This window comes from Molothrus aeneus, chromosome 3 (genome assembly GCF_037042795.1).
Source record: "Molothrus aeneus isolate 106 chromosome 3, BPBGC_Maene_1.0, whole genome shotgun sequence".
NCBI lineage: Eukaryota > Metazoa > Chordata > Aves > Passeriformes > Icteridae > Molothrus > Molothrus aeneus.
This window is the reverse complement of record NC_089648.1, coordinates 5773005-5794082: the sequence shown is the minus strand read 5'-3', so window position 1 is coordinate 5794082 and position 21078 is coordinate 5773005. Positions and strand designations below refer to the sequence as shown.

Below are 21078 nucleotides of genomic sequence, written 5' to 3'. Positions count from 1 at the left end.
TTCTGGTAAGAGCTCTTACCAGAAGAGCCCAACAGAGGCATCAAAACAAAGCTCTGTTTGCTCCAGTGCCAGGGGTGACAATGCTCCATGCAGCAAGGGAGAAGAAGAGACCTGACTTCTGATGGTTCAGAGAGCCTGAACACTTCTATCTACTCCCATATTTCCAAGATCACAGAATTACAGAATGGCTTGGGTTGGAGATCTAAAAGGGTCTCGTTCAAACCCCCTGCTGTGGGCAGGGACACCTTCCACTATCCCAGGTTGCTCCAAGCCCTGTCCAACCTGGCCTTGGACATTTCCAGGGATGGGGCAGCCACAGCTTCTCTGGGCAGCCTGTGCCAGGGGCCTCACAGGGAAGAATTTCTTCCTAATATCCAATCTAAGCTAAACTTAGTCTCTGTCAGTTTGAAGCTACTCCCCCTTGTCCCACCTTAAAACATTTCTTCCTTGTGGCAGAGTATCATGTACATCCAAAGCTTGTGCTCATTTTGCTCAGTGCTTCCAGAAAAGCTTCAGCTGATTTCCAGTAAGAGCAATTCTTTTTCAGAGCTAGGGGAACACAAATTCTTTTGATAAACTCTTCTTCACGTAATTCATTGAAAAGGATTGCACTTGTTCACCCGAAGCAACACACAAATGGGAAATCATGGCAGATAGATCTAAAAGTTGTTTGACCTAAAAAGTAAATATGAGACATGGACACAAATGGGAAATAACGGCAGACAGATCTAAAAGTTGTTTGACCTAAAAAGTAAATATGAGACATGGACACAAATGGGAAATAATGGCAGATAGATCTAAAAGTTGTTTGACCTAAAAAGTAAATATGAGACATGGACTGCAAGACAGAAAAGTGATCTTTAAAGAACTGCAAAAGCTGTGATTTTTTTAAGCCCTAAATATCTTTTAGGCTCTTTATCACTAATAAAAATTTTAAAAAAAGCAAATGTGAAGTAGTTTGTATACCACAAACAATGACAAATATATTTTCTTTTAATTCTAATGCAATAGCATTTTCTAGTTGTGTTTGTTGCATCACCAATATGCTTAACAGGTATCTCTTTGTAAGAAAATAACTCCTTATGATAGCAAGCAATGGTTTCATTACTCTCTATGAAACGTTTTGCAAAGTAAACTGCTGTTCAGGAGGCAGCCAATGCCAAAGAAACTACATCCTGCATTTCATAGGATCAACAGAAAGATTTCCATTGATGGCTGTAATTACTGGAATGAGTTCAGCACAGGGCATTACATGGTGTGCAAGAAGAATCTGTAAGATCAGGAGTCCCTTAGGCTGTTATTCCAAACTCCATTTAAAAGCTTGGACTGTGCACCTCAGCTTCAGCACAGGCCAAGGCATCAGGGCAATGATTAACCAGGGAACCAACACCCTTTTCTTTATTCTGGTGTTGACCTTATGCTCATCTTTGTGTGACACGTTAAAAAGATAATATGTAAATGCCACTAATCTAATGGTTTAGCTATTAACTAAGGAATCAGATCATCAGAAGTGCACCACACTTGGCACCTTGTTTTTTGGATAGCTCCCAGTGACAGAAGCTGCTCATTTCCAGTACACATGCTGCTCTTCCTCTGAGCTGAGTACACGAAGTTAAATACAGAGTACTTTATTTCAGCTGAGTCCATGGTAAAGGCTCATATTTGAATTCCTTAATCAAAACTGTTAAGATGTAATCACCTGGGACATGGGACACTTCTCAGTTTAGCCCTTAGCATTAGTTAGGAATAATTTCACCCTTTCTTCCTTATTCACACTTTCAGCATATTACATGAAATAGGAAATTCTGTGGACCACAAAAACTCAGGATTTATATCAAACACTATGTACACAAGCACTAAGGAGACAAACCTAAACAGTGTGCCGTTGTATTTAAAATAGAAAGATGTTTTGGGATTTCAGGAAGCATATATGCCCTCTCTGATCTATCCAGAAGTACCAGAGTTAATGCAACTCTTGTGATTTAAGAAATGGGACTCACATTTGGTGAGAACTTAGATGCGTAATTAGTTTTTGTTCCCCATGAAAATTGAGAACAGCACTGCCCTACGTCAGAGGGTTTCCTCATTGAGTGAACCACTCAGAAGTGACAATTCCAAACACTGGAAATAGGGGTGACTCACAGGAACCCCTCAGTGTCACCAGGACACGTGCACAGGAAAGAAGGGTGTGACCAGAGGAGTGGGACAAGGTCCCAAGCTCCTGATCAGGCTGCAGGGAGGGCTGGACCAGCTGAATTCTGCAAGCCCCTTCTAACCTCTGTTTTTTGCAAAGACGTCACAAAGTGGGAAGGGGAAGGAATGGGGAAGTGTGTGCTGGAGAGGTTGGGTATTATTTTTGGTGGGGTTTTGGTTTGTTTTGTTTGCTTCTTTTGCAATACTATCAGAGGAAAAGCGTGAATTTTTCTTACCCTGTTTCACACAGGGTGGGGGGGAGACTTCCACTGCTCCAAAAGCCATTTTTACGTTTCATCACAAAGGAATTGCTACATTTACATAACCCAAAAGGAACCACTAAGTCAAAAAGCATAATATCATCTTAAATAATATAATATAAAGCTTAAATAATATAATAATTACAAAGCATAATATCAGTTTAAATAATTCATAAATCGGACTTTAAACTTTGTATTTATTAGCAAATGACATACACCCGAGCCCAAAAGCCTGTGTGAAAAAACATCTAAACTTGAAGCAAACAAATTAATGTGCTGTTGGAACAACGTATCAACAGGAGGAATAAAAATTTGGATGTATGTTTTTTACAGGGACAACCCAACTAAACAAACCACAACTATTATTTATCTACCACTGGAAAATGTTTAAAAATACCCTGGGCAGCTCACCTAGTAAGTGATATGCAAATATTTATCCAAGTTTAAACAAATGAGGAAAAATTGCAGTGATGGAACCTGATTTTTCGCCCCCTAAAGCAAGTACACCAAGTGTTGTAAGTCACCTAGTGTGAAGCCAATGAAATTCCTGAAAGGATCCATTTTCAAGCTGCCTGTTAAGGAAGGAAAAGCATCCCACATCCTGAACAACACCAAGTGACTAACCTGAGGGCACTCCAGCTGCAGGCGTGGGTTTGTTTTCTGTTCAATAACAATTTTATTGGCTTGTCGTTAGTTATATTTGCACTAGTGCTTTCTGACCAAGAGGTTAATGCAATCCAGCAGGCTGTACGAGGAAGATCACATGTGAGTTTTTGTGGTTGCACTGTTTATTTTAAACAGCTGGACATCAGACATGATGGACAGTTTGCTTCTTTTTTCACTAAGCACTCACTACTAATTTTTGAAGAATGCTGTAGATTTCTTTAAAAAGCACTTTTTGTAGCACACTTCCAATGTGGTTCAACAGCCTTGAGGGTGCACAAACACAGCAAAACATGAGGCTGAGTACCAAGGAGAAGATTTATTTCTCAATGAACAAAAGAAAATATTTTCACTAGAAAAACTTCAAAAGAACAGTGCTTATGTTTTGACCTGTTTGTTTTGGTTTATGCACAGAAGAGACTCCAAGAAAATCTTGCATTAGTTAAACCAAGGTCATCTGCTCTCCACACAAGGATGATCCATGTAACAACACTTCTGCCTACAGCAGAGTTTTCACTGTCCTAACCTAGCTCAGATCCACTGGCAATGAACAGATAAGCTGCTCACTGTAGAAAGCTTGCATGGAGACAGGCTTGGGAACTGGGTTAGCCCCACTAGAGACTTGCCACCTTCTGCACCACCAGAGCACAGCACTGCTAACCTGTGTTACAGAGAGGGAAAGCCACCACTAGGCTCAGAATGTGTCATTTGTTCCTGTAACAGACTGGAAAAAGCAGACTGAGCCATGAATGTGTGCCAGCTCAGTGCTGCACAAGTGTGCCAACACAGCAAGCAGGATACACCCAAAGCACACATTCTCACTGTCCTGTCAGCTGTGCCATATGCACATCAGAGGAGATGGAATGCCTGCACAAAATGCCTGCACTTTATTTTGTGTTACTAGGAGGTTAAAAACCAAAACAAAACCACAAATCAAATCCTGGAGAGAAAAACTTTATTTGCACAGTCTATTTCTTGCCTGGTAGAGGATCTGGTTGGGGGCAGAGGCACGAACAGGGCAATAGAACAGTTCTTCAGAACCAAGCCTGCAGATAGCATAATGCATGGTATTGCCTCTACCTGACCTAGCTGGAAAAAGCAGGACATAATTTTAAATTCTCAAAATAATTTCAGATTCTTGTATATGCCTCAGAATGATCAGGTCTCTAAGACTGGTTATAGAGAGTGACTGTTCTATAAAATCCATGCACAACTTTGACCAACCATGCTCTGAAATACTAAGTTTTCTTTTTCTTTTTTCATACAACTACTGAACTATTGTCTATCTGTGGGACTGGAGAGGTGGAGGGATTCACCTCGGAGATGTTTTCTTTTTGAGGGACAAGGGAGTTCCAAATATTCAAATATTTAGAATTTACAACTTCATTTCCAAATATACGTTCATCAAACAAAAGAGAAAAGTCAGTCACAACATATGACTGATAAACAGTCTTAAATGTTTCTCCTTCTATCCTATTTCTTTATGGAAAAAAATATTAACTAGTAAAAACAAGGTTATGACACACAGCAATGAAACCCAGGAAATTCAAAACTGATGGCTGTTGAAATATCTGTCTCAAGTTAATTCCACTCCTCTTCCTGTTTTCTTTACATGCACCATGGGACTGGCAATGTCAGCCTCAACCAAACTTCCTGGCTCGGGTCCCAACCTGTGTAACTTTGAAGTCACGTAAGCACAGGTCACCCTTCCTGTCCTCATGGGGCTCTTCTTAATCCTCCTTCCAAGGACAATTGTTCCCTCAGACTTCTCCCTGCAACTCTTCCCTCTGATAACCCCATCACCTTCTGTCAACAGCTGACTTGTAAATCCATCAGCAGTGCAAAGGTTACTGCTGCTTTCCCAACCCTCTTCCTTTTCCCATCTCTAGCACCATCGTCTTATTCTGCTGATCCTGAGCAGCCCCAGATTCCCCTGCCACAGCCCCTACACCCAGCTTGCCTTCACTCTTGCAGCTGAACCCCTGGGGATGAAACTTCATGGCTTTGCCAGCTTCCTTCCCTGAACCCTGTAAGGTTTCCATCCACCAATCCAATCCTCTTGCTTCTCAGTTTTCGCTGTTTTTTACTTCCTACTAAAGCTCCTCTCCTTTTCTACCCCTTTTTCCCAAGCCACCTGCATAAGGATCCCAGACAGGCAGGATTTCATATTCAGAGAATCACAGAACAGTCTAGGTTGGAAGGGGTCCTAAAGGCCATCTAGTTCCAACCCCCATGCCATGGGCACGAACACCTTCCACTGTAAGGTGGACACCACGCACGTTCCACAACACCGTCACTTTATGCAGGTCTGAGGAGCCTTCTCATCCCTTCCCCTTCTTCCATCGCTTTTGTTTTTAAGAGGTGGACCAAGATCCTCACACCCTAGTAATTCCCCATCTGCTTCTTTACTCCAGTCCCTTGAAAGGCCAGGACACATACAGCCCACAGATAAAGAGGGAGGAATTGATGCCACAGCACCAGCTGGCTCTAACAGCGAGAAGAGCAGCCTAAAGCCTCTCCCAGGCTGTCTCCTTCCAGACTAGGAGGAATGAAGGTCCTCCTTTTGGGATGAGCACTCTTCCCTTCTCTAACTTCATTTTGATTCCCCAGTTGAATGGTGGATAACATCAAAACCAAACCTTCCTTCCTCAGCAGCATCAGCAGTCAAATCAAGACCCATTTGATTAGAACTAAAAAGTTTCTCCTTACTCACTGGATTAATGAGTTCATAGAAACTCTTAGCAGGGGAACTCCTGAAGAAAGAAGCGTGGGTGTTTAGCTCTTCTCTGTTAGTTTGCTTGTGTAAACAATTTGTTTTTTCTCTCCTGGGACACTGTTTTGAAATAGGCTTTTTAGAAGGCAATAAACCTCATTTGCTGAAATGGTGAAATTGGGTCCAAGTACTGCCAAAAGCAGCACATTGGTGATTCCCCATATTTACTGTACTGGGGGGTTATGTTATGCACATAGATCAGACAGTCTGTTGGTGTCAATTCTTTTCTTTCAGATCTGAACCAAATGCAATCAAACCCAGAAAGTAAGGCAGCAGTCAGGTGACAGGCTGCTTCCTAGGGTTTAATTCTTGCTGACACACTGGTACCAAAAGATTCCCGTACTGCCAGCAACAAACATTGGCAACCATTGTGTATGAAGAGCTCAGGCTAAGTGTAGTGAGATACACATTTCATGAGTCCTTTTAAAAATGAAGAATTAAATTGTTTAACAGCTAGTAAATTCCGTCACTCTCGTTCTGCAGATAATAAAGAGGAAGCTGCCAATAGGTGAAAATACTTCTTAGGTTACATAGCACAGTTTCAAGACTTAACATGCATTCATTTACTGCTTCTACATCTGGTGCCAGTTATTTTTATGGAGCTTCTTTGTATAAATTCAACAACTTCCAGGTCTATCAACCACTCTAAAAATAAACACCAACAAGTCCATTTCTGTCCTCTGTACCTCAGCTATGACGTATCCCCTGCACAAATGCGAACCCATGTCCCTGAGGAGTCACAAATCTCTTGACTCACTTGACCTGCTGTGACTGAGCTAGGGGAACTCAATCCAGCCCTAAAATTAATCTTTTTGTTCCCAGTCAGTCTGCCTTTGTTCCAAAACCACAGCACCAAAGGGCAAATCAAGGAGAAAACATCTTCCACAGATTGTGGACCATGACCTCAAGTGGCCAGGACTGCTGTCCTGCATCTCTTCCTACTTGCAAAGTTCTATTCCTGCCTACTGGAGAAGGTGAACATGAACAATGCCCAGCAAGGAGACGGCATCAGTTTCCCCCTCTGCTCTGTCCATCCTGCCTATGAAGCCTTAGCCTAAGCTTCCCACCACAGCAAACACTGGCTACCCCGTGCTACCAGCACTGTAGAATTCTGCAGCAGGAGTTACTTGTTTGAAACCTGCATGTTCAATGAACTTCTGGCAGTTTCTGCTTGTTAATGTCTTGATCAGAAATAAATTCCAAGCCCAGCAGCACCTTCAAACAACTGTCATGGCTCTTGGCACCTTGCCACACAAAAGCATCTCTCTCCAATCTCCTAAAACACACAGTAAAACCACACAGAAACATTGCACAAACACATTTCACACCTACACATGAATTACACCATCACACTCAGGCCTGGAAAAGTAACAGTTCCATTTACCATTCTACGACTACCAAGGCTGTATGGCAAGAAACTCTCCCTAAGAAATCATAATTTTGCCAAGTCCCAGACATTTACAGGCAGCCTTGGAAGACCTGACCTTTAAGTGATGACCATCCTATGTGCAGTTTGGAGTTAGCCTACACTTACACACCACAAGCTCGGGGACTCAATGGGGCAGGTGCTTTGCTGAAATGGATCTGCAAGAAGAAGATCTAAGCCTTGCTGTGGTGAATGACTATTTTAAAGGCAGGGAAAAGACCATAGCCTAGAAGTGGGTTTAAATAGCCAAGCAAATAACCATGTTGCCTTCAGTTAAAAGCTGGCCAGCTTGAGACAAAGGCCTTTCAACTGACAAGCAGGTGTCTGTGCTGGCCACCAGACAGTGGATGAATAGAAGGAAAAGGTTCCATAAAATGCTGAAAGAGTCACCCTGCAGGCATCATACACAATCAACTTTGCCAAAACTTTACATGAGCTACTCTTTGGAGTTTGTACCTTTAGACTAAAAAAGTGTGTACTATGTCAGAGACAAAGATGTCAGGGACCACGTATCCAACCTGTGAGTGACAAATTCTGACGTTTCATCTTTGTCTAGACCTCTCCCTAGTTTTCAGAGTTAAACACAGTCTGCTGGCCTGAATTAGTGCTACTTTAAGAAAATGCATCAACCAGGAAAAGCATGAACAGAGAAAAACGGATGGACCGTTCATAGCTAAAATTAGATATATACTGTACAAACATTTTGCTGGATGGAAAGCTTACTGGCAAAGCTGAACCTACAATCTATCTTCCTTAAATTTCTTTTCCTTCTAATGCACCAAGTTGCAGCAAAATGTTCCAAAGGAAGGTTTCCACTAGCAAAATAAAGGCTGTTTTGTCATTCTGTTGGGCCCAAGGTCATGCCCTGCCTCAACCCAGGGCAAATGCCTGTAACCAGCATTACAATCTGATCCTATGCAGCAAAGGAAATATCCCCATGGACAGAACTGTGCAGGGACACAACACCCACCTGCATGTGTGAACTGGAAGGCCCAGAAACACAAACCCCAAGAGTCTTCTCATCATGACTGGTGCATTGCCTCCTAGCAGCACTTTTAACCAAACTGATGAACACAGGCCTTTGTGAAGGAAAAGGTGGTATGAAACAACCTTGATATTGAGACTACCTTCTTCAATTCACTGCTTCCAAGTTATGGTCTCAATCCAGCAATCCTCAGTTAAACATACTACCCAGCTAACCCCAAGACTTCCTTAGTTTTACATTCTGTACTCCTGTGATGCAGGAGGAACATTATTGAGATGATATGAGCTAACATTCTTCTAGTCACAATCAGAATATTGATCGTAACTACTGAAAAACAACTCCATATGTTCTTAGAACACATAAAACAATGAAAAGCAACACACAGAGCATCAGTGGAACTGCCACACAATTATGCACTCCTTGCCCTGAATAAACCTTAATTAAAAGGCTGAATTTAGACATAACTCTCAGGGTGCCATACTAAAAAGGAGACAAAAAGCAGCTGCCCCCTCTGGCTCACTGTGGAGTGGTGAAAGCCATGGTTCTCTATGGCATGGCAAACAGAAGGCCACCAGCAGCCCAGGAAGGTGCCCAGTGTGTCTGCCCAGAGAGTACACCACCCCAGCAAGGATCAAATCACACAGGATCCAGCTAAAACATTTCTCTGGCTTCCAGAGCTGTTGTAAACCACATGGAAATACACCATAGCTATCATGGTGCATCACCATAAGTGATAGCTAACATATGCCCAAGCATTCATGAAATACCAAAGGATTAAAAAAATGTTTTCCATATAAACATCAAAAAATGAACCTGCACTATAACAAACCAAGTATTTACTTTGGCAGATCATTATATTCTAGCAAAAAATTTGCAATAAAGGTGAACATTTAAAGAGACATACTGCAAAACAGATGCTGAAAATATCTATGTAGGGCTTCCTGCCAAAGTGGAGGAGCTATGCATCTATCAGTGTAACAAACATGAACCAAGAATTTTTATGGAACCACTAAACAGAAACTTTGAACTGTCCAAAGGAAAGACAGCTGCTGGCTTGATGGTGAACTCATTTTTCCCTCTGCTAAAAATTCCAAGCACTACAGTTTGTAGAGGATATAGTACATAAATTAAGAACACCAACGCAAGTTAGAACTGAGCCTTTCTACCTAACTCCTCAAATATCATTTCCTAAAGTTCCAGTTTCCAAAGACTTCACTAGCAATTCCCAGCTCTAACACACATTCAGAGAAACACTTCAGGATGAGTTTTGATATGCACCTACTATTTAAGTCAATCAAGTTCAAGTCCCCAGCACATTTTCTACTTCCACCTCCCAGAACTGAATTGTCATAAACTTCCAAAACAACCATCATTTTAACAGCTGTATCTAGATAAATCTAGTAAAACCAAAGTAAAAATTTAGGGATATGCTGTGGCACAGGTGCATGCACAACTTAAATAACCTAGAGTACCCTAAAGGTTCCTAGTCATGCATCCAGACAGTTGTGGTCCTTAGCAAACACACCACAAGAACCCTGCTTCCTTCTCCTGAGCTATTCAGTGTGTCCAAAGTCTGATTTTTATTCTTGCATTAACTACCAAGAATGCTGTGAGTAAATTATTCTTTTTTAAATCCCCAGCTGTAGCTAAAATAGCTTATTACAACATTTACTGGGGGCTGACATTTCATAGCTGCCAATATCTAACTGCTTTTTGAAAAAAATTACAGTCTCAGCAAGTTATGCAGCATAAAGCCTGCCAAGGCCCCAGCTGGCACGAGGATGCATGTTTATCTTTCTGAAGGTTATGGTTTTGGTTTGTGGCTGCATTAAAAAAAAAAAATCAGCTAAAAAACTTAACTTCTTTGCAAAAGACGTTGAACAGTCTCCCACACAAGCCAGACCCAAAAGTGGCAGCAGGCATCCCCAGGCCTTTTTTAATTCCTGAGGTTAAATTATCACAAGGCTCATAAAGCTGGAGTACACAGCAGCACCTTGCCACACTGGCTCAGGCACACAGGCTGGGCTGGAACACAACAGCTTGGAATTCCATCCACTGCTCCACACAGGAGAAACCACCCATGCCACAGGATCTGGCTTTTGCACTGAGTACCTGTGCAGGGCAGCAAGATAAAAAAGGGTACTTGTAAACAGCATTTCTCTGGGCACTGGCTCCCTGTGCTGCTCTGACACTCACTCAGATCTGCCTTCTTCCATCCCCCGTGCTCCACAGCTCCAAGAACTCACCTGAACCAGGGAGCCAAGTTAATGCTCCCCTTGCTTTCCAAACATTCACTCTCAAATGCATTTAAAGACACGCCTTGGCATGCATTCAAAAATCATCATCCATTAGGAGAAAATACTAAACAAAGGATTTAGATTTAGAGGAAGACAAGGCTACAGATCCACAGTCAAGTTAAGAAGGGAATGTCAGCATATGCAACACACATCAAGCATGAAAGCAAAACCAGTAAGGTTCTGGGTTGTTTTCATGTTGCAAGCATGTATGTTTCAACAAAGCCAGCACTGAGGAGCCCTGGAGTTAATTCCTGGAAAGCACAGATTTCTATTTAGCAAATACAAAGTAGAAGCCAAAAACATCATTTTTGATACAAAAAAAAAAAAAAAAAAAAAGTGCAAAAGAGCCATTTAAAAGTCAAAAAAGTATCTGGCTATTGTGGTCTCTTTCTTTTCCTGTACAAACCACTTGTGAGACCTTGTTTAGAGCACTGTATTTAGTTCTGGGCATCTGGCCAGATGACATTCACATTCTGGAGCTGGTGGAGTGAGGAAAAAGAATAGTTTTGGGGTTTTTTTTTAGTAGAGTCCTCAGAAAAGGGTTGTGTCTGCATCTAAGCATGTATACATGAGACTGGGGAGGTGACTTAACATGTCTCACCAGAGTCAATCTTCGGTGCTCTGCCAGTTGTAAAGGAGCAACAGCAATTTGCAGCAAAAGATTTGTCCTTTTGTTTCTGAATACCATACAAAATGATCCAGTGCTTTCAGACTTCTCAAGACTCAGAAAGGCAGCACCTGCTTATGTGCAAAGCAGGGCTTTTACTCTTCAAAGACAAGTTATAGATAAGACATCTTCCAAGAATACTCATTAACAAGGCTGTCTCGAAAATCCTGCTCCAAGATCAGGAGGAAAAATGTCATTTTCTCACCCTACCCTCACATTATACACAGTGTTCACAGACCAGAATCCTCCCCTGTGCAGCATCATTACCTGTTTTCTCACACAACACCCAACACAAATGGGTGCACTAGTACCAAACAGTATAATGACAATTACATACTACAAAATACTGTTATTCCTGCCAGAGGACTGGTAGGACTCCAGGAACTTCCTTTTGCTATTTTCACTCTATCATGGCGAGATCTTCATACTCCTCTCCCATATTTATGCTGATGGTAGAATCCTTACCAGCTCCAAAGGAAACAGTACAGCATTAATGTGCAGCAATTTTCAACTGAGTTAATTGTTTAGATCAAAATTTCCAAAAAACCAAAACAAACCTAATGACAGAACATGACTGCAGCTCCACAATTTCTTTTCTGTTATGTGTAGTTTCACTCTGCTCATTGCAAGGCAGAAACACGACTTTAGCCATCCAGCAAAATCTTCAATTTTACTTTAAAAAGTAAACAATGGGTTCTAGGTATGCAGGCTCATAAAATCTACATAAGGCAACTAAAAGTTACATGGATAAAGCCAAGCTCTTGGGCCTGATTCAGCATTCACAACAGCACAAATTCAGAAGCAATGAAGTCAATCAAGGATAAAACATACTGTCAGCAGAGGAGAACCAGGCCCACCCTCCTTTGACTAAAGAATGATCCTCATAAAACATGGACTTCACAAGCATGAGAGAACCTGGGAATGCTGTGCTACACTGTTACGCTTTTTGTTTTGCCTGAAAACTTGAGGCAGCTGAAAGAGGCAGCTACAAACACTTCCATGCAGAGACTCTTGGGCACAGAGCAGCAGAGTGCACTTTACACACACTTTTCCCAGCAGCACAACACCCAAATGACAAAAGGACCTGTGCTTCTGCACTGCACAAACCTCTGCCTCTGTCTCACCAGTCCCATCACCAGCTGGGACAGGGGATGCTGTTTGGGGCAGAATGCCCAGTGTGGAGGCAGCCATGGACTGCTGTGGTGTGCCTACAGGTCCTTCACCACCTCCCATTTCTGCAGCAGCCTTCTAGAACAAAGAGGCAGAGAAACAACTGCATGTGTTTGCCTTGGTATACCTACAAAAAGGTCCTTGAAGCCAAATTAACACAGGCTGGGTTATAGCACAGCATGTCTCCCCTGCCAGGTAAGGATCACACAGGGCTCAGACCAAAAACAGGATCACATCATGTACACACTTCAGACTCTACAGCCAAGAATGCAAAGCAGCAGCAGCTGCCCTTCCACAAACAAACCATGTCATGGCTCACGGCAGCTGAGACAAAGAAAATTCCATGTCCCTGACAGCTCTTCCTCCTTGTCCTGCTCCAGCTGCAAGTGCTCAGGACTCCTCAATACTCATGGTAAGGTGAACCAGAGCACCTCAGCACTGGCTGACTGCAGGTGGTAGAGTATCAGTACCACTAATGTCCACTGCAGCCCTACTCTGGATCACAAGCACCATAAATGCAAAGATGCATCCATGACCTCCTTTGCAGCTGCCAGTAATGTGCTCCATGAGAAAACACAGGCTAACAGCATTGCATTAAGTGTACTGACGTAGCATTTAATGTGTCAGGAGAAATTTATTTTTCAGTCTTCTGAAGTAAGAGATGTATTAGAAAACTAGAGCCTCATATCCATCCAATTAATACTAAAACATCTCTGTGTTGTGCTACACAGGGATTCAAGGTAACACAGGGTACTGAATATTCAGCCACACTTCCAACCCCTCTCCTGATAGGCATTGCTGATTGGGTGGTAAGTGACTCAAACAAAAAAAAAAGGTAAGTGGCAGGCTTGACTCTGCCTAGCATTGTCTCCACAGCAACTCTTCACTGAGGAATTTTAGAGAGTTTTTTTGAGACACATCTTGAGAAAACTCCAATTGCATATTGGAGGTATGTAAAGCCTCTTACTCTCTTACTCTTAAACCTCTTACTCTTGAGATCTGTATGGTATGCCAAATATTTATTACAGCCACAGGCAGGAGCTACACAACCACAGAGCCTGCAATACATTTGACCACAGAACCAGTTTTCTGTGTGTTGCTCCACTGATGTTTGAAGTCACCATGTCTGCAGGGTAAGAGCATGATTTTACTGTTTAATTCCTTTTTCCTCCTGATAGAGTCTCTTAGTGATCCTACAGAAACAGTGAACTGTGGCTGTGGTTTTGTGAGATGTTAAGACCTGAGTCCATATCTACTTGATACAGTACTCCATCAATCCCCTGCTGCTGATGGGAGATGAATTGCCTCACGTTATTCTCACCAGCAGCTCTTTAACTGCTATAGTAACAGCTCTGTTCTTTTCTTTTCAAGGCAGTAGGTCCCTTCTGAAAAAAATTCAGTCACCCTACTGGTCATTCAGTCTCTCAGTAGCCACTGCTTGAACTAGCTTTAAAAACACCTCAAAAATGCCCCAATAGTTAAGTAGAAGAGCTAGTCTTCTACAGGAAGAGCAACAGGAGCCAGCCCTCCTGGTCCTGTCAGCCACACAGCAGAGCACCTGTCCAGCTGCCCACCCACCAAATGCCTCAGCAAGGCTGGGAGGGAGGAGGGGACACAGACACCACAACTACTTCCCTAGAGCTGCAGTGAGGGACACTGAGCTGGCTGGGAGTGACAGAGTCATCCACCACAGTTCACCCACAAGAGCCCTCTCCAAGACACTGCATCCAGCTGTGCCAGCAGCAAGGGCTGCCAACAGACCCTGGGCCAGCACAGCCTCATTCCACTTCCTCTTGCTGAACTAATTAAATAGTCAAGCCCCAAGGAATAAACTGGTATTTTTGGAGCTAAACAGATCGGAAGCTAATGAACCTTAATATAGATCTAGCCTGAGGAAAGTCAAGGGCTTGGTTGTATGGCTATACTGGCATACTTTTACCACAACAAAACACAGAATTACTCATGGAACCGGTGCAGACATGGCTGAATTGAACACAGAGCTGCTGTGGAGCAGCAGCGTCACAGCTGTTGAGCCCTTTCCTCTCCAAGCACTGCCCCACGAGCCTTCCAGTCCCCACCTAGCAAGCACACACCTCTTCAGGTACCAGAACTCCACTCACCCAACCAGTTCCTCACCTGTAACCCCAAGCTATCCTCTGAGAAAGGGAGAGAGAAAGGGCTCCGGCCACCACTGTCCTGCTCATCCCCTGGGGCTTCTGCTGTCACGGAAATACCTGGTGGAAATTCTGCTCTGCTCACTCCTCATCAACTCAGCTGGGCTGGCAAAGGCACATAAAGACCTTCCTTATTTAATAAGAAGCATTCATGAAATACGACTAAGAGTTACACTTTGGGAAATCAGCAAATAAAACAAATGAGAGGAGAGTAGCCTGAAAAGATGGGAAGACGAGCTCACAGAGGATAACACACGGTCTGCTTTTCTGCATCTACCAAACCACACCTGCGCGATCTAAACCAAACATTTGACGCAATATTTACAAGGAAACACTTCAGCGGAGGACGCAGCCAGACACACACCGCATTCCTGCGTTTTAGGAGCCCACGTTTCAGATGCCCGCACTGAGGACTCCTCGTGGAGCAGGGGCTGGACTCCTGCCCACGGCGGGAGCTGCCAGGGCCGGGGCCGCACCGCGGGACCGCACCGCACCGCGGGACCGCACCGCACCGCGCTGCCCTCAACCGAGCCCGGGACACCCGAGGGGACAGGGAGGCGGCGGGACGGATACTAGCAAGGTGCCCAGCCCCGGGACCGCAGGAACCGGCCCGACACAGCCGCCCTTGGCTGGGAAAGGGGCAGAGCCTGGTGAGAGCAAAGCGAGGACAACGCTGCCCCGCGGCACCCGCGGCTGCCGGCGCTCGGCTGGGCCCGTCCCGCCCGCTCCCGCGGCGCTTTCGTGAGGGTGGTTTCGATCGGGCCCCGCCAACAGCACGGACGGCCGCGACCCCCGCACGTCCCGGCGCCCTTCCCTCACCTCGCTTCGCCTCACCTCGCCTCCCGCGCGTCGGCGGCAGCGCCGGGCAGCGCAGTCGGAGCCGCCCCGGCCGGCCGGGCCGGGCGGAGGCGCGGGGATGGGCCGGCTCTGCGCCGCCGCTCCGCCGCCCCGGGCCCGGCCCCTGCGCATGCGCCGCTCCCGCAACGCGCTCCTCCCTCGCCGGGCCGGGCAGAGCCCCTCAGGGCACAGGGGACACGCCGGGCACGGAGCCGGGCGGGGCAGAGCCCCTCAGGGCACCGGGGACAGCCAGGGCACGGAGCTGGGCGGGGCAGAGCCCCTCAGGGCACAGGGGACACGCCGGGCACGGAGCCGGGCGGGGCAGAGCCCCTCAGGGCACCGGGGACAGCCGGGCACGGAGCTCGTGGGGCAGACACAGGCATCTCCAAGTCATCAGGACGCGGGCGATGGGCGCAGTTCTCCAACTTGGACGGAAGAAACTGGTTAAGATCATTCGCAGCCTCGATGCTGTTAGGCTGTGTATTTTCCACAGCTCGTTCCAGGCTGCGTTTCAGTGCAAATTATCTCAGTAACAAAACAATGAGAGCAACATTTCCCTTCCATTCTGGCAGCTGCCAGCAGTGCCCATTAAGAATGCCAGTGACCACAGTGAGGAGCACCTGCCGTGTTAAGCCTGGTTACAAACACATTCATACACGTTCATAGACACACCGCAGTGGCAAAATCTGCTTAAAGGGGGTATAAACAATTCCAAAATCGAAACCATTAAAATGAAAGGTGGATGCTTACCTAGCTTTGAGGAGGCAGGACAAAGGGATGCTGTCTCATGTCCAAGAGGGTGATTTTAATATTAATCCATGGCTTCCATGAAAACTCCCATTTATCTTCAGGCCCTGGTTGGCCCGCTGAGCAGCTCCTGTTGCTGCAGCCTCCATGCAATTTACAGCTGACTTTTGAGAGAGACGTGAACTCTGGCATGAGCTGAAGCAGTCCTGCTTGACAGCTGTGGCAGCAGTGGTGACTTCTGCAAGGTCACTGGCAATGGCTCCACCTGCATGAATACCACACAGAACCGGGACATTAAAATGCACTTATTACTAACTATATTGTGACTGGCTTTTCAGTCCAATGGGAGCTGCTGGTGTTTATTCAGGAGCCTAGAACACTGAAGTCCAGCTTTGTAGTATCTGGTTTGGTAGAGCCATCAGAGCCTTTGGCTACCCTTTCATAGAGAGAAGGGGAGACACTGCCGCTCCCCTCTCCCCACCAAACATTTGAGAGCAGTGAGGTGAACTGCGGGCCACAGTGGAAAACAAGAGCAGTAAGCAAGAGGCAGGTTAGGGCATAGCCAGCTCCACCAGACTGGAGCAGAACTGAGCTCCAAGGCCTGGAAAAATTCACTGGAAAAGCCTCTGCCTTTGAAGAATCTGAGATACAGCGTGAAATTTCATGGCTTGTGTTTCTTATTTATCCCTGAGACCCCTCCCCTAAATCCAGCTGTGAGATGGGCTTGGCATGGTTTCCTGTGCATACAGAAAGCCTGCAGAACAGCAGTTTTTTTTATTTTTCCAAGCCCTGAACAGCTGGACTGTATTTCCCATCATATGGGTGTGGGTCAGAGACCAATTTGTGGGCAGAAGGATTTAAGGTGGGATGGCCCTGAGCACCTGACTAGTCTGGACAAGACTGGCATCCAGCCTTCCCCAAGCTGCTGCTCTGCTGTGTTATAAACCATGGAGAGGTGAGGGAAGATTTCCTATGGAATTTGGGGTTGACTGGGCCAGGGCAGTATGTACTTCAGCTATAAAAATCATGTCCCAAATTCAAATGAAAGCTGTGTTACCAGGATGGATCTCCAGGGTCCTGAGAAGATGCCACAGGGAAAGAACACAGACTCGCTAATCTCTTGTCACATGGTGGCAGCTGCAACAAGGAGCAGAAACTGTTAATTCCTTTGGCTAGCTTCTCTCATGGCAGCCAAGATTCCTGCATCAGACACTTTCCTCTTGCTCTGGCTCCTGCCCTAGACGCCTGTCACACTGCTGTGAGCTCTGCAGGAGTGAGAAGAGAAACCACAGCCCAGGAAAAGACAGAGCAGTCGCTTGGATCTCTCTCCTGTGAGCTGAACAAGTTGCTGCTGCACCACAGGAACAACTGTGCCATCTCCCAGCCATGGAGGTGCATCCACCCCAGCCTCCACAACCAGGTCATGTCCACCAATGACTTCAGAGTGACCTTTTCTCACCTGAAAACATGATGTGTGTTTCATTTCATAGCATGTGATAGCTATTACTTCAGTGCATTCCAAATCTGGCCCTTGGCAGCATTATGTGTATTATATTTTTGGCTTCAAGCTGGATTTCTTGTTCTGATTTGCACTCAGCTGTTCCTTATAGCAAGAGAGGAGGGAGATGGGAATCAAACTGCATGAAGGAGGCACAGCAAAAACTGCTTAAGAGCAAAACAGTCCGAGATGTTCTGCTTAAGTTTTCCTGATTACTTTTTCATACACTGAACATATCAAAGGGAACATAATTACACACATACAAAGAAAATAAGCCACTAAAAACCCCACTGACCAAGAAGTTAACAAAACCCCACAGAACTGAGCCAACTAGTTTTTCTGCAAGCCTAGATTTGGTATCTAGGCTAGTATTGGGATCCTGAGTTGTTCTGTGCTCTGTTGCCCTGCAATGTACAGTGATGCAGAATCTCTCCTTGTTCCACCTCCTCCCTTTCTCTCAGCCTTGTCCCATGAAGGTAGATCTGGCCAACAGCTTCCCAACACTCCCTCACATCAATACAGATCTCCATGGTGGGGTTCTGATGAGAGAACTGACAACAGCTAAACTTCCTGACCAGCCAGGAAATGAAAAAGTGGAAAAGCTGCATAACTGTATTTCCAGCTCAGCAGCATGCACTTTGTACCTTCCCTCTCTTTTAATTTCAAGATCTTTTTTTGACAACAGTATTCAAACACAATGTATACTTAAACAGGGATGTGCAAACACTTGGACATCTCAGTTCCCAGAGAAGGTGTGCAGGAGAAGCCCAAGTTTCTCAGAAAGCCCCTGCAGAGTCAGAGCAACACAGAAACACCACACACGTCTCTGAGCACTGTGAAAGGAAGAGGTGAGGGCCATGGCATCTGATCCATCTCCTCACTAGCAACCTCACCAGCTCAGGGAGCAAGAAGGGAGGTGCAATAATGAGCCTCCAGCTGCCAGTGAAAGCTCATTCCAGATGTGTATCTGCCCAAAGCTCTTCCTTTCTCTATAATCCAAGCCAAAGTAACATGGCAGCAGTGATGAGCCCTCTGTCAAGGGAGATGATGACTGCCAGACACTAGCTGGGAATAATCCTCAGGAACTTGGGGATGATCTGAGCCATATTCTGATCCCACTGCTGAACATGTATCTTTTTTTGGGCGGCACAGTGTGGGTAGGAGAGAAGCAGTGGTAGGACCTGTGTTTGGGTAAGGACTTCCTCAGTGCACCCCAGTTCAGCATCCCTGATTCTGTGTATGACCCACCACTGAAGCACAGCAACTTGAGTTGATCCAACTTTGGATTTGGAAGTACCAGCTACTGAATAAACCAACCTCTGCCTTCACTGTGGTGGATGGAATCCTGGCAAAAAACAGCATGCTCTCATCACCTTCAAAAAAACCAGGCTGATATTTCCAGTATTTCTCTCACTGCTGTCTTAACTTGCAGGAAAGTAATGATTGTGATTCATCCTTTTATCTTTACACTGAAGAGGGAAAAAGACAGTGGTTTTAGCCTGGCTTTAGAATTGTTTTCTAAATAAAGTCATCTGTGCTCTAGATCTCCAGTTACAGTAAGGAGTGCCATACACCATACCAATTTATGGGACAACAGATCATTAGGGAGAACTGTGATGAACCAATTATTTGTCCCTTCAGCACCATGTTTTGACAGTGCACTGTTTAACTAGACCCTACAAAAATTTAATTACTAATGTACTTTATGATTCTTAATTAATACTGTTAATATCTAATCCTTCCCCAGACTTGGAGTGCCCACACACAATACTGTTCTAAGGCTGCAGCAGGCATTTGCTTTGTTACCTCTTGGCAGCCAAACCAGACCACTACGAACCTGGAGGAGAATCAGGCTTCTTCAATGCTCAGATAGCAACAAGAATGCCAGTATTCCAGGGGAGGGGAAAGAATTCCTGCAGCTACATTAAAAGCTCTTGTGTTTATTAGTGAAAGTACTAACATTTCCCAGTATGCTTTCAAATTGTAGTCAAGGATTTTGCCTTTGGTTTGGAGCTGTTTGTAAAAACAACAAACTCATACCCAACCAGTAACTTGAGGATCATCAGCTGCAAATGTAACTCTCACAGATGCAGGCAGAAGCTGGCTGGTCTAGAACCTGGTGTGCACCCTTGGGAGGTTGAAGAATGTCCTGAGACTGGTTTGCGAGCTGAAGCGCTTGCTCTTCTCTAATGGGGAGCAAATTTGTGTATACAGAACAAAACCCATTGCAGAGCCAAACAGTATTTGTCTAAAGTGCCACTAAATATTGTTACCATTCCCTAGAAAGGCCAAGCAGCATGAATTCAAATGGCAGGAAACAAGAAGAAGAGATGGTACCTAAAATGTACTACCTGTGAGTCCAAGTTCATTAACCATTACTTGACAAAACCCAGCAGATTGTTACCTTGTATTTGGCACTTCATCTTCAGCCTGGAGAGAGCTGCATCAGCCAGGAGTGAGGACAGGCCAGTTCTTGGGGTGTGTTCAGCTAACACAGACCAGCACTCTAGAGGCAGCTTGGTATGAACAGGACAACCTCAGCAACACAGTAAATAGCTTTGAGTAAGGATGACAAGATCTGGCCTGTAAGGTTTAATATTTTAATCTGCTGCCCAAGTGTACTGTGGCTCTAATCACAGCCTCAGTGGATTCCTCGAGTAGCTGAAGATTAGAGAGACCATCAGTAATCCCTGCTGAGCTGCACAGATGAAAGCTAACAAGAGGATTTAAGGAGGAAATAAGATATATCCAGAAATTCATTATGTTCCAGTTGAGACAAGACAATCCACTAATATCTGACAACTGAACATAGTCCAGAAAACTGGAAACAGATATTGAAAGTGAGCAAATTTCAACAGGCCTAATGCAGATGTGATGAACCAGTTATAAATATTCAATCCAGGAAGCTCTGTCACTAAGGATGAATAGCATTCCTGTTGGTAACTGTAAGGCTCTATGCCCTAGATGGCATTGCTCTGCAACATTAGAAAATACACTTCTAAAATCCAAGCTCTCCCTGCAGTCAGCACAAAAGGATTTCAGGCAGGACAAGTGTTGATTTAAGTTCACACACAAAGCAGAGTTCTCTTTTTAAAATGTTACTTGTTTGAGACATTTGCACTGCAGCTGATATATTAATTATGCCACTTTTTCTTTTCCCTGGTTATTTTTAAAATGCTCACTTGTAAAATCTTCTTGTGTGCACAGTTTGAAGTAGTTTCACTGCACCTGCTCTCTCCAGGCTGTGGCCTTCAATTGTTCTTGTTTATTCTGTGCTACTCTTCTCTAGCTATTTGCTTGGCACTGTAAAGAGAGTGCTGTTTGTTCCCCACAGTCAGAGGCTGAAGATCAGCCTCCTCCTCCTCCCCCTCTCTGAATGCTGCAGCCT

The 21078-nt window shown here is 44.8% G+C and overlaps 1 protein-coding gene across 3 annotated transcripts in view; it reads right to left on the bottom strand.

Annotated features, from left to right (window-relative positions):
* RIN2 (Ras and Rab interactor 2) overlaps nt 1-18101 on the bottom strand; it is a 65789-nt gene extending 47688 nt beyond the window's left edge. Inside the window, exons 1-2 of one of the 3 annotated variants that reach the window (XM_066546123.1) lie at nt 17250-18101; nt 16196-16457 (exon numbers count right to left, since the gene is read on the bottom strand). The gene's annotated coding sequence lies outside the window, so the exon portion shown is untranslated. Of the gene's footprint in view, nt 1-15427; nt 15528-16195; nt 16458-17249 lie in introns of those variants that run through there. The other 2 variants (XM_066546122.1, XM_066546124.1) reach the window with 2 other exon arrangements.
* Nucleotides 18102-21078: the final 2977 nt, after the last annotated feature.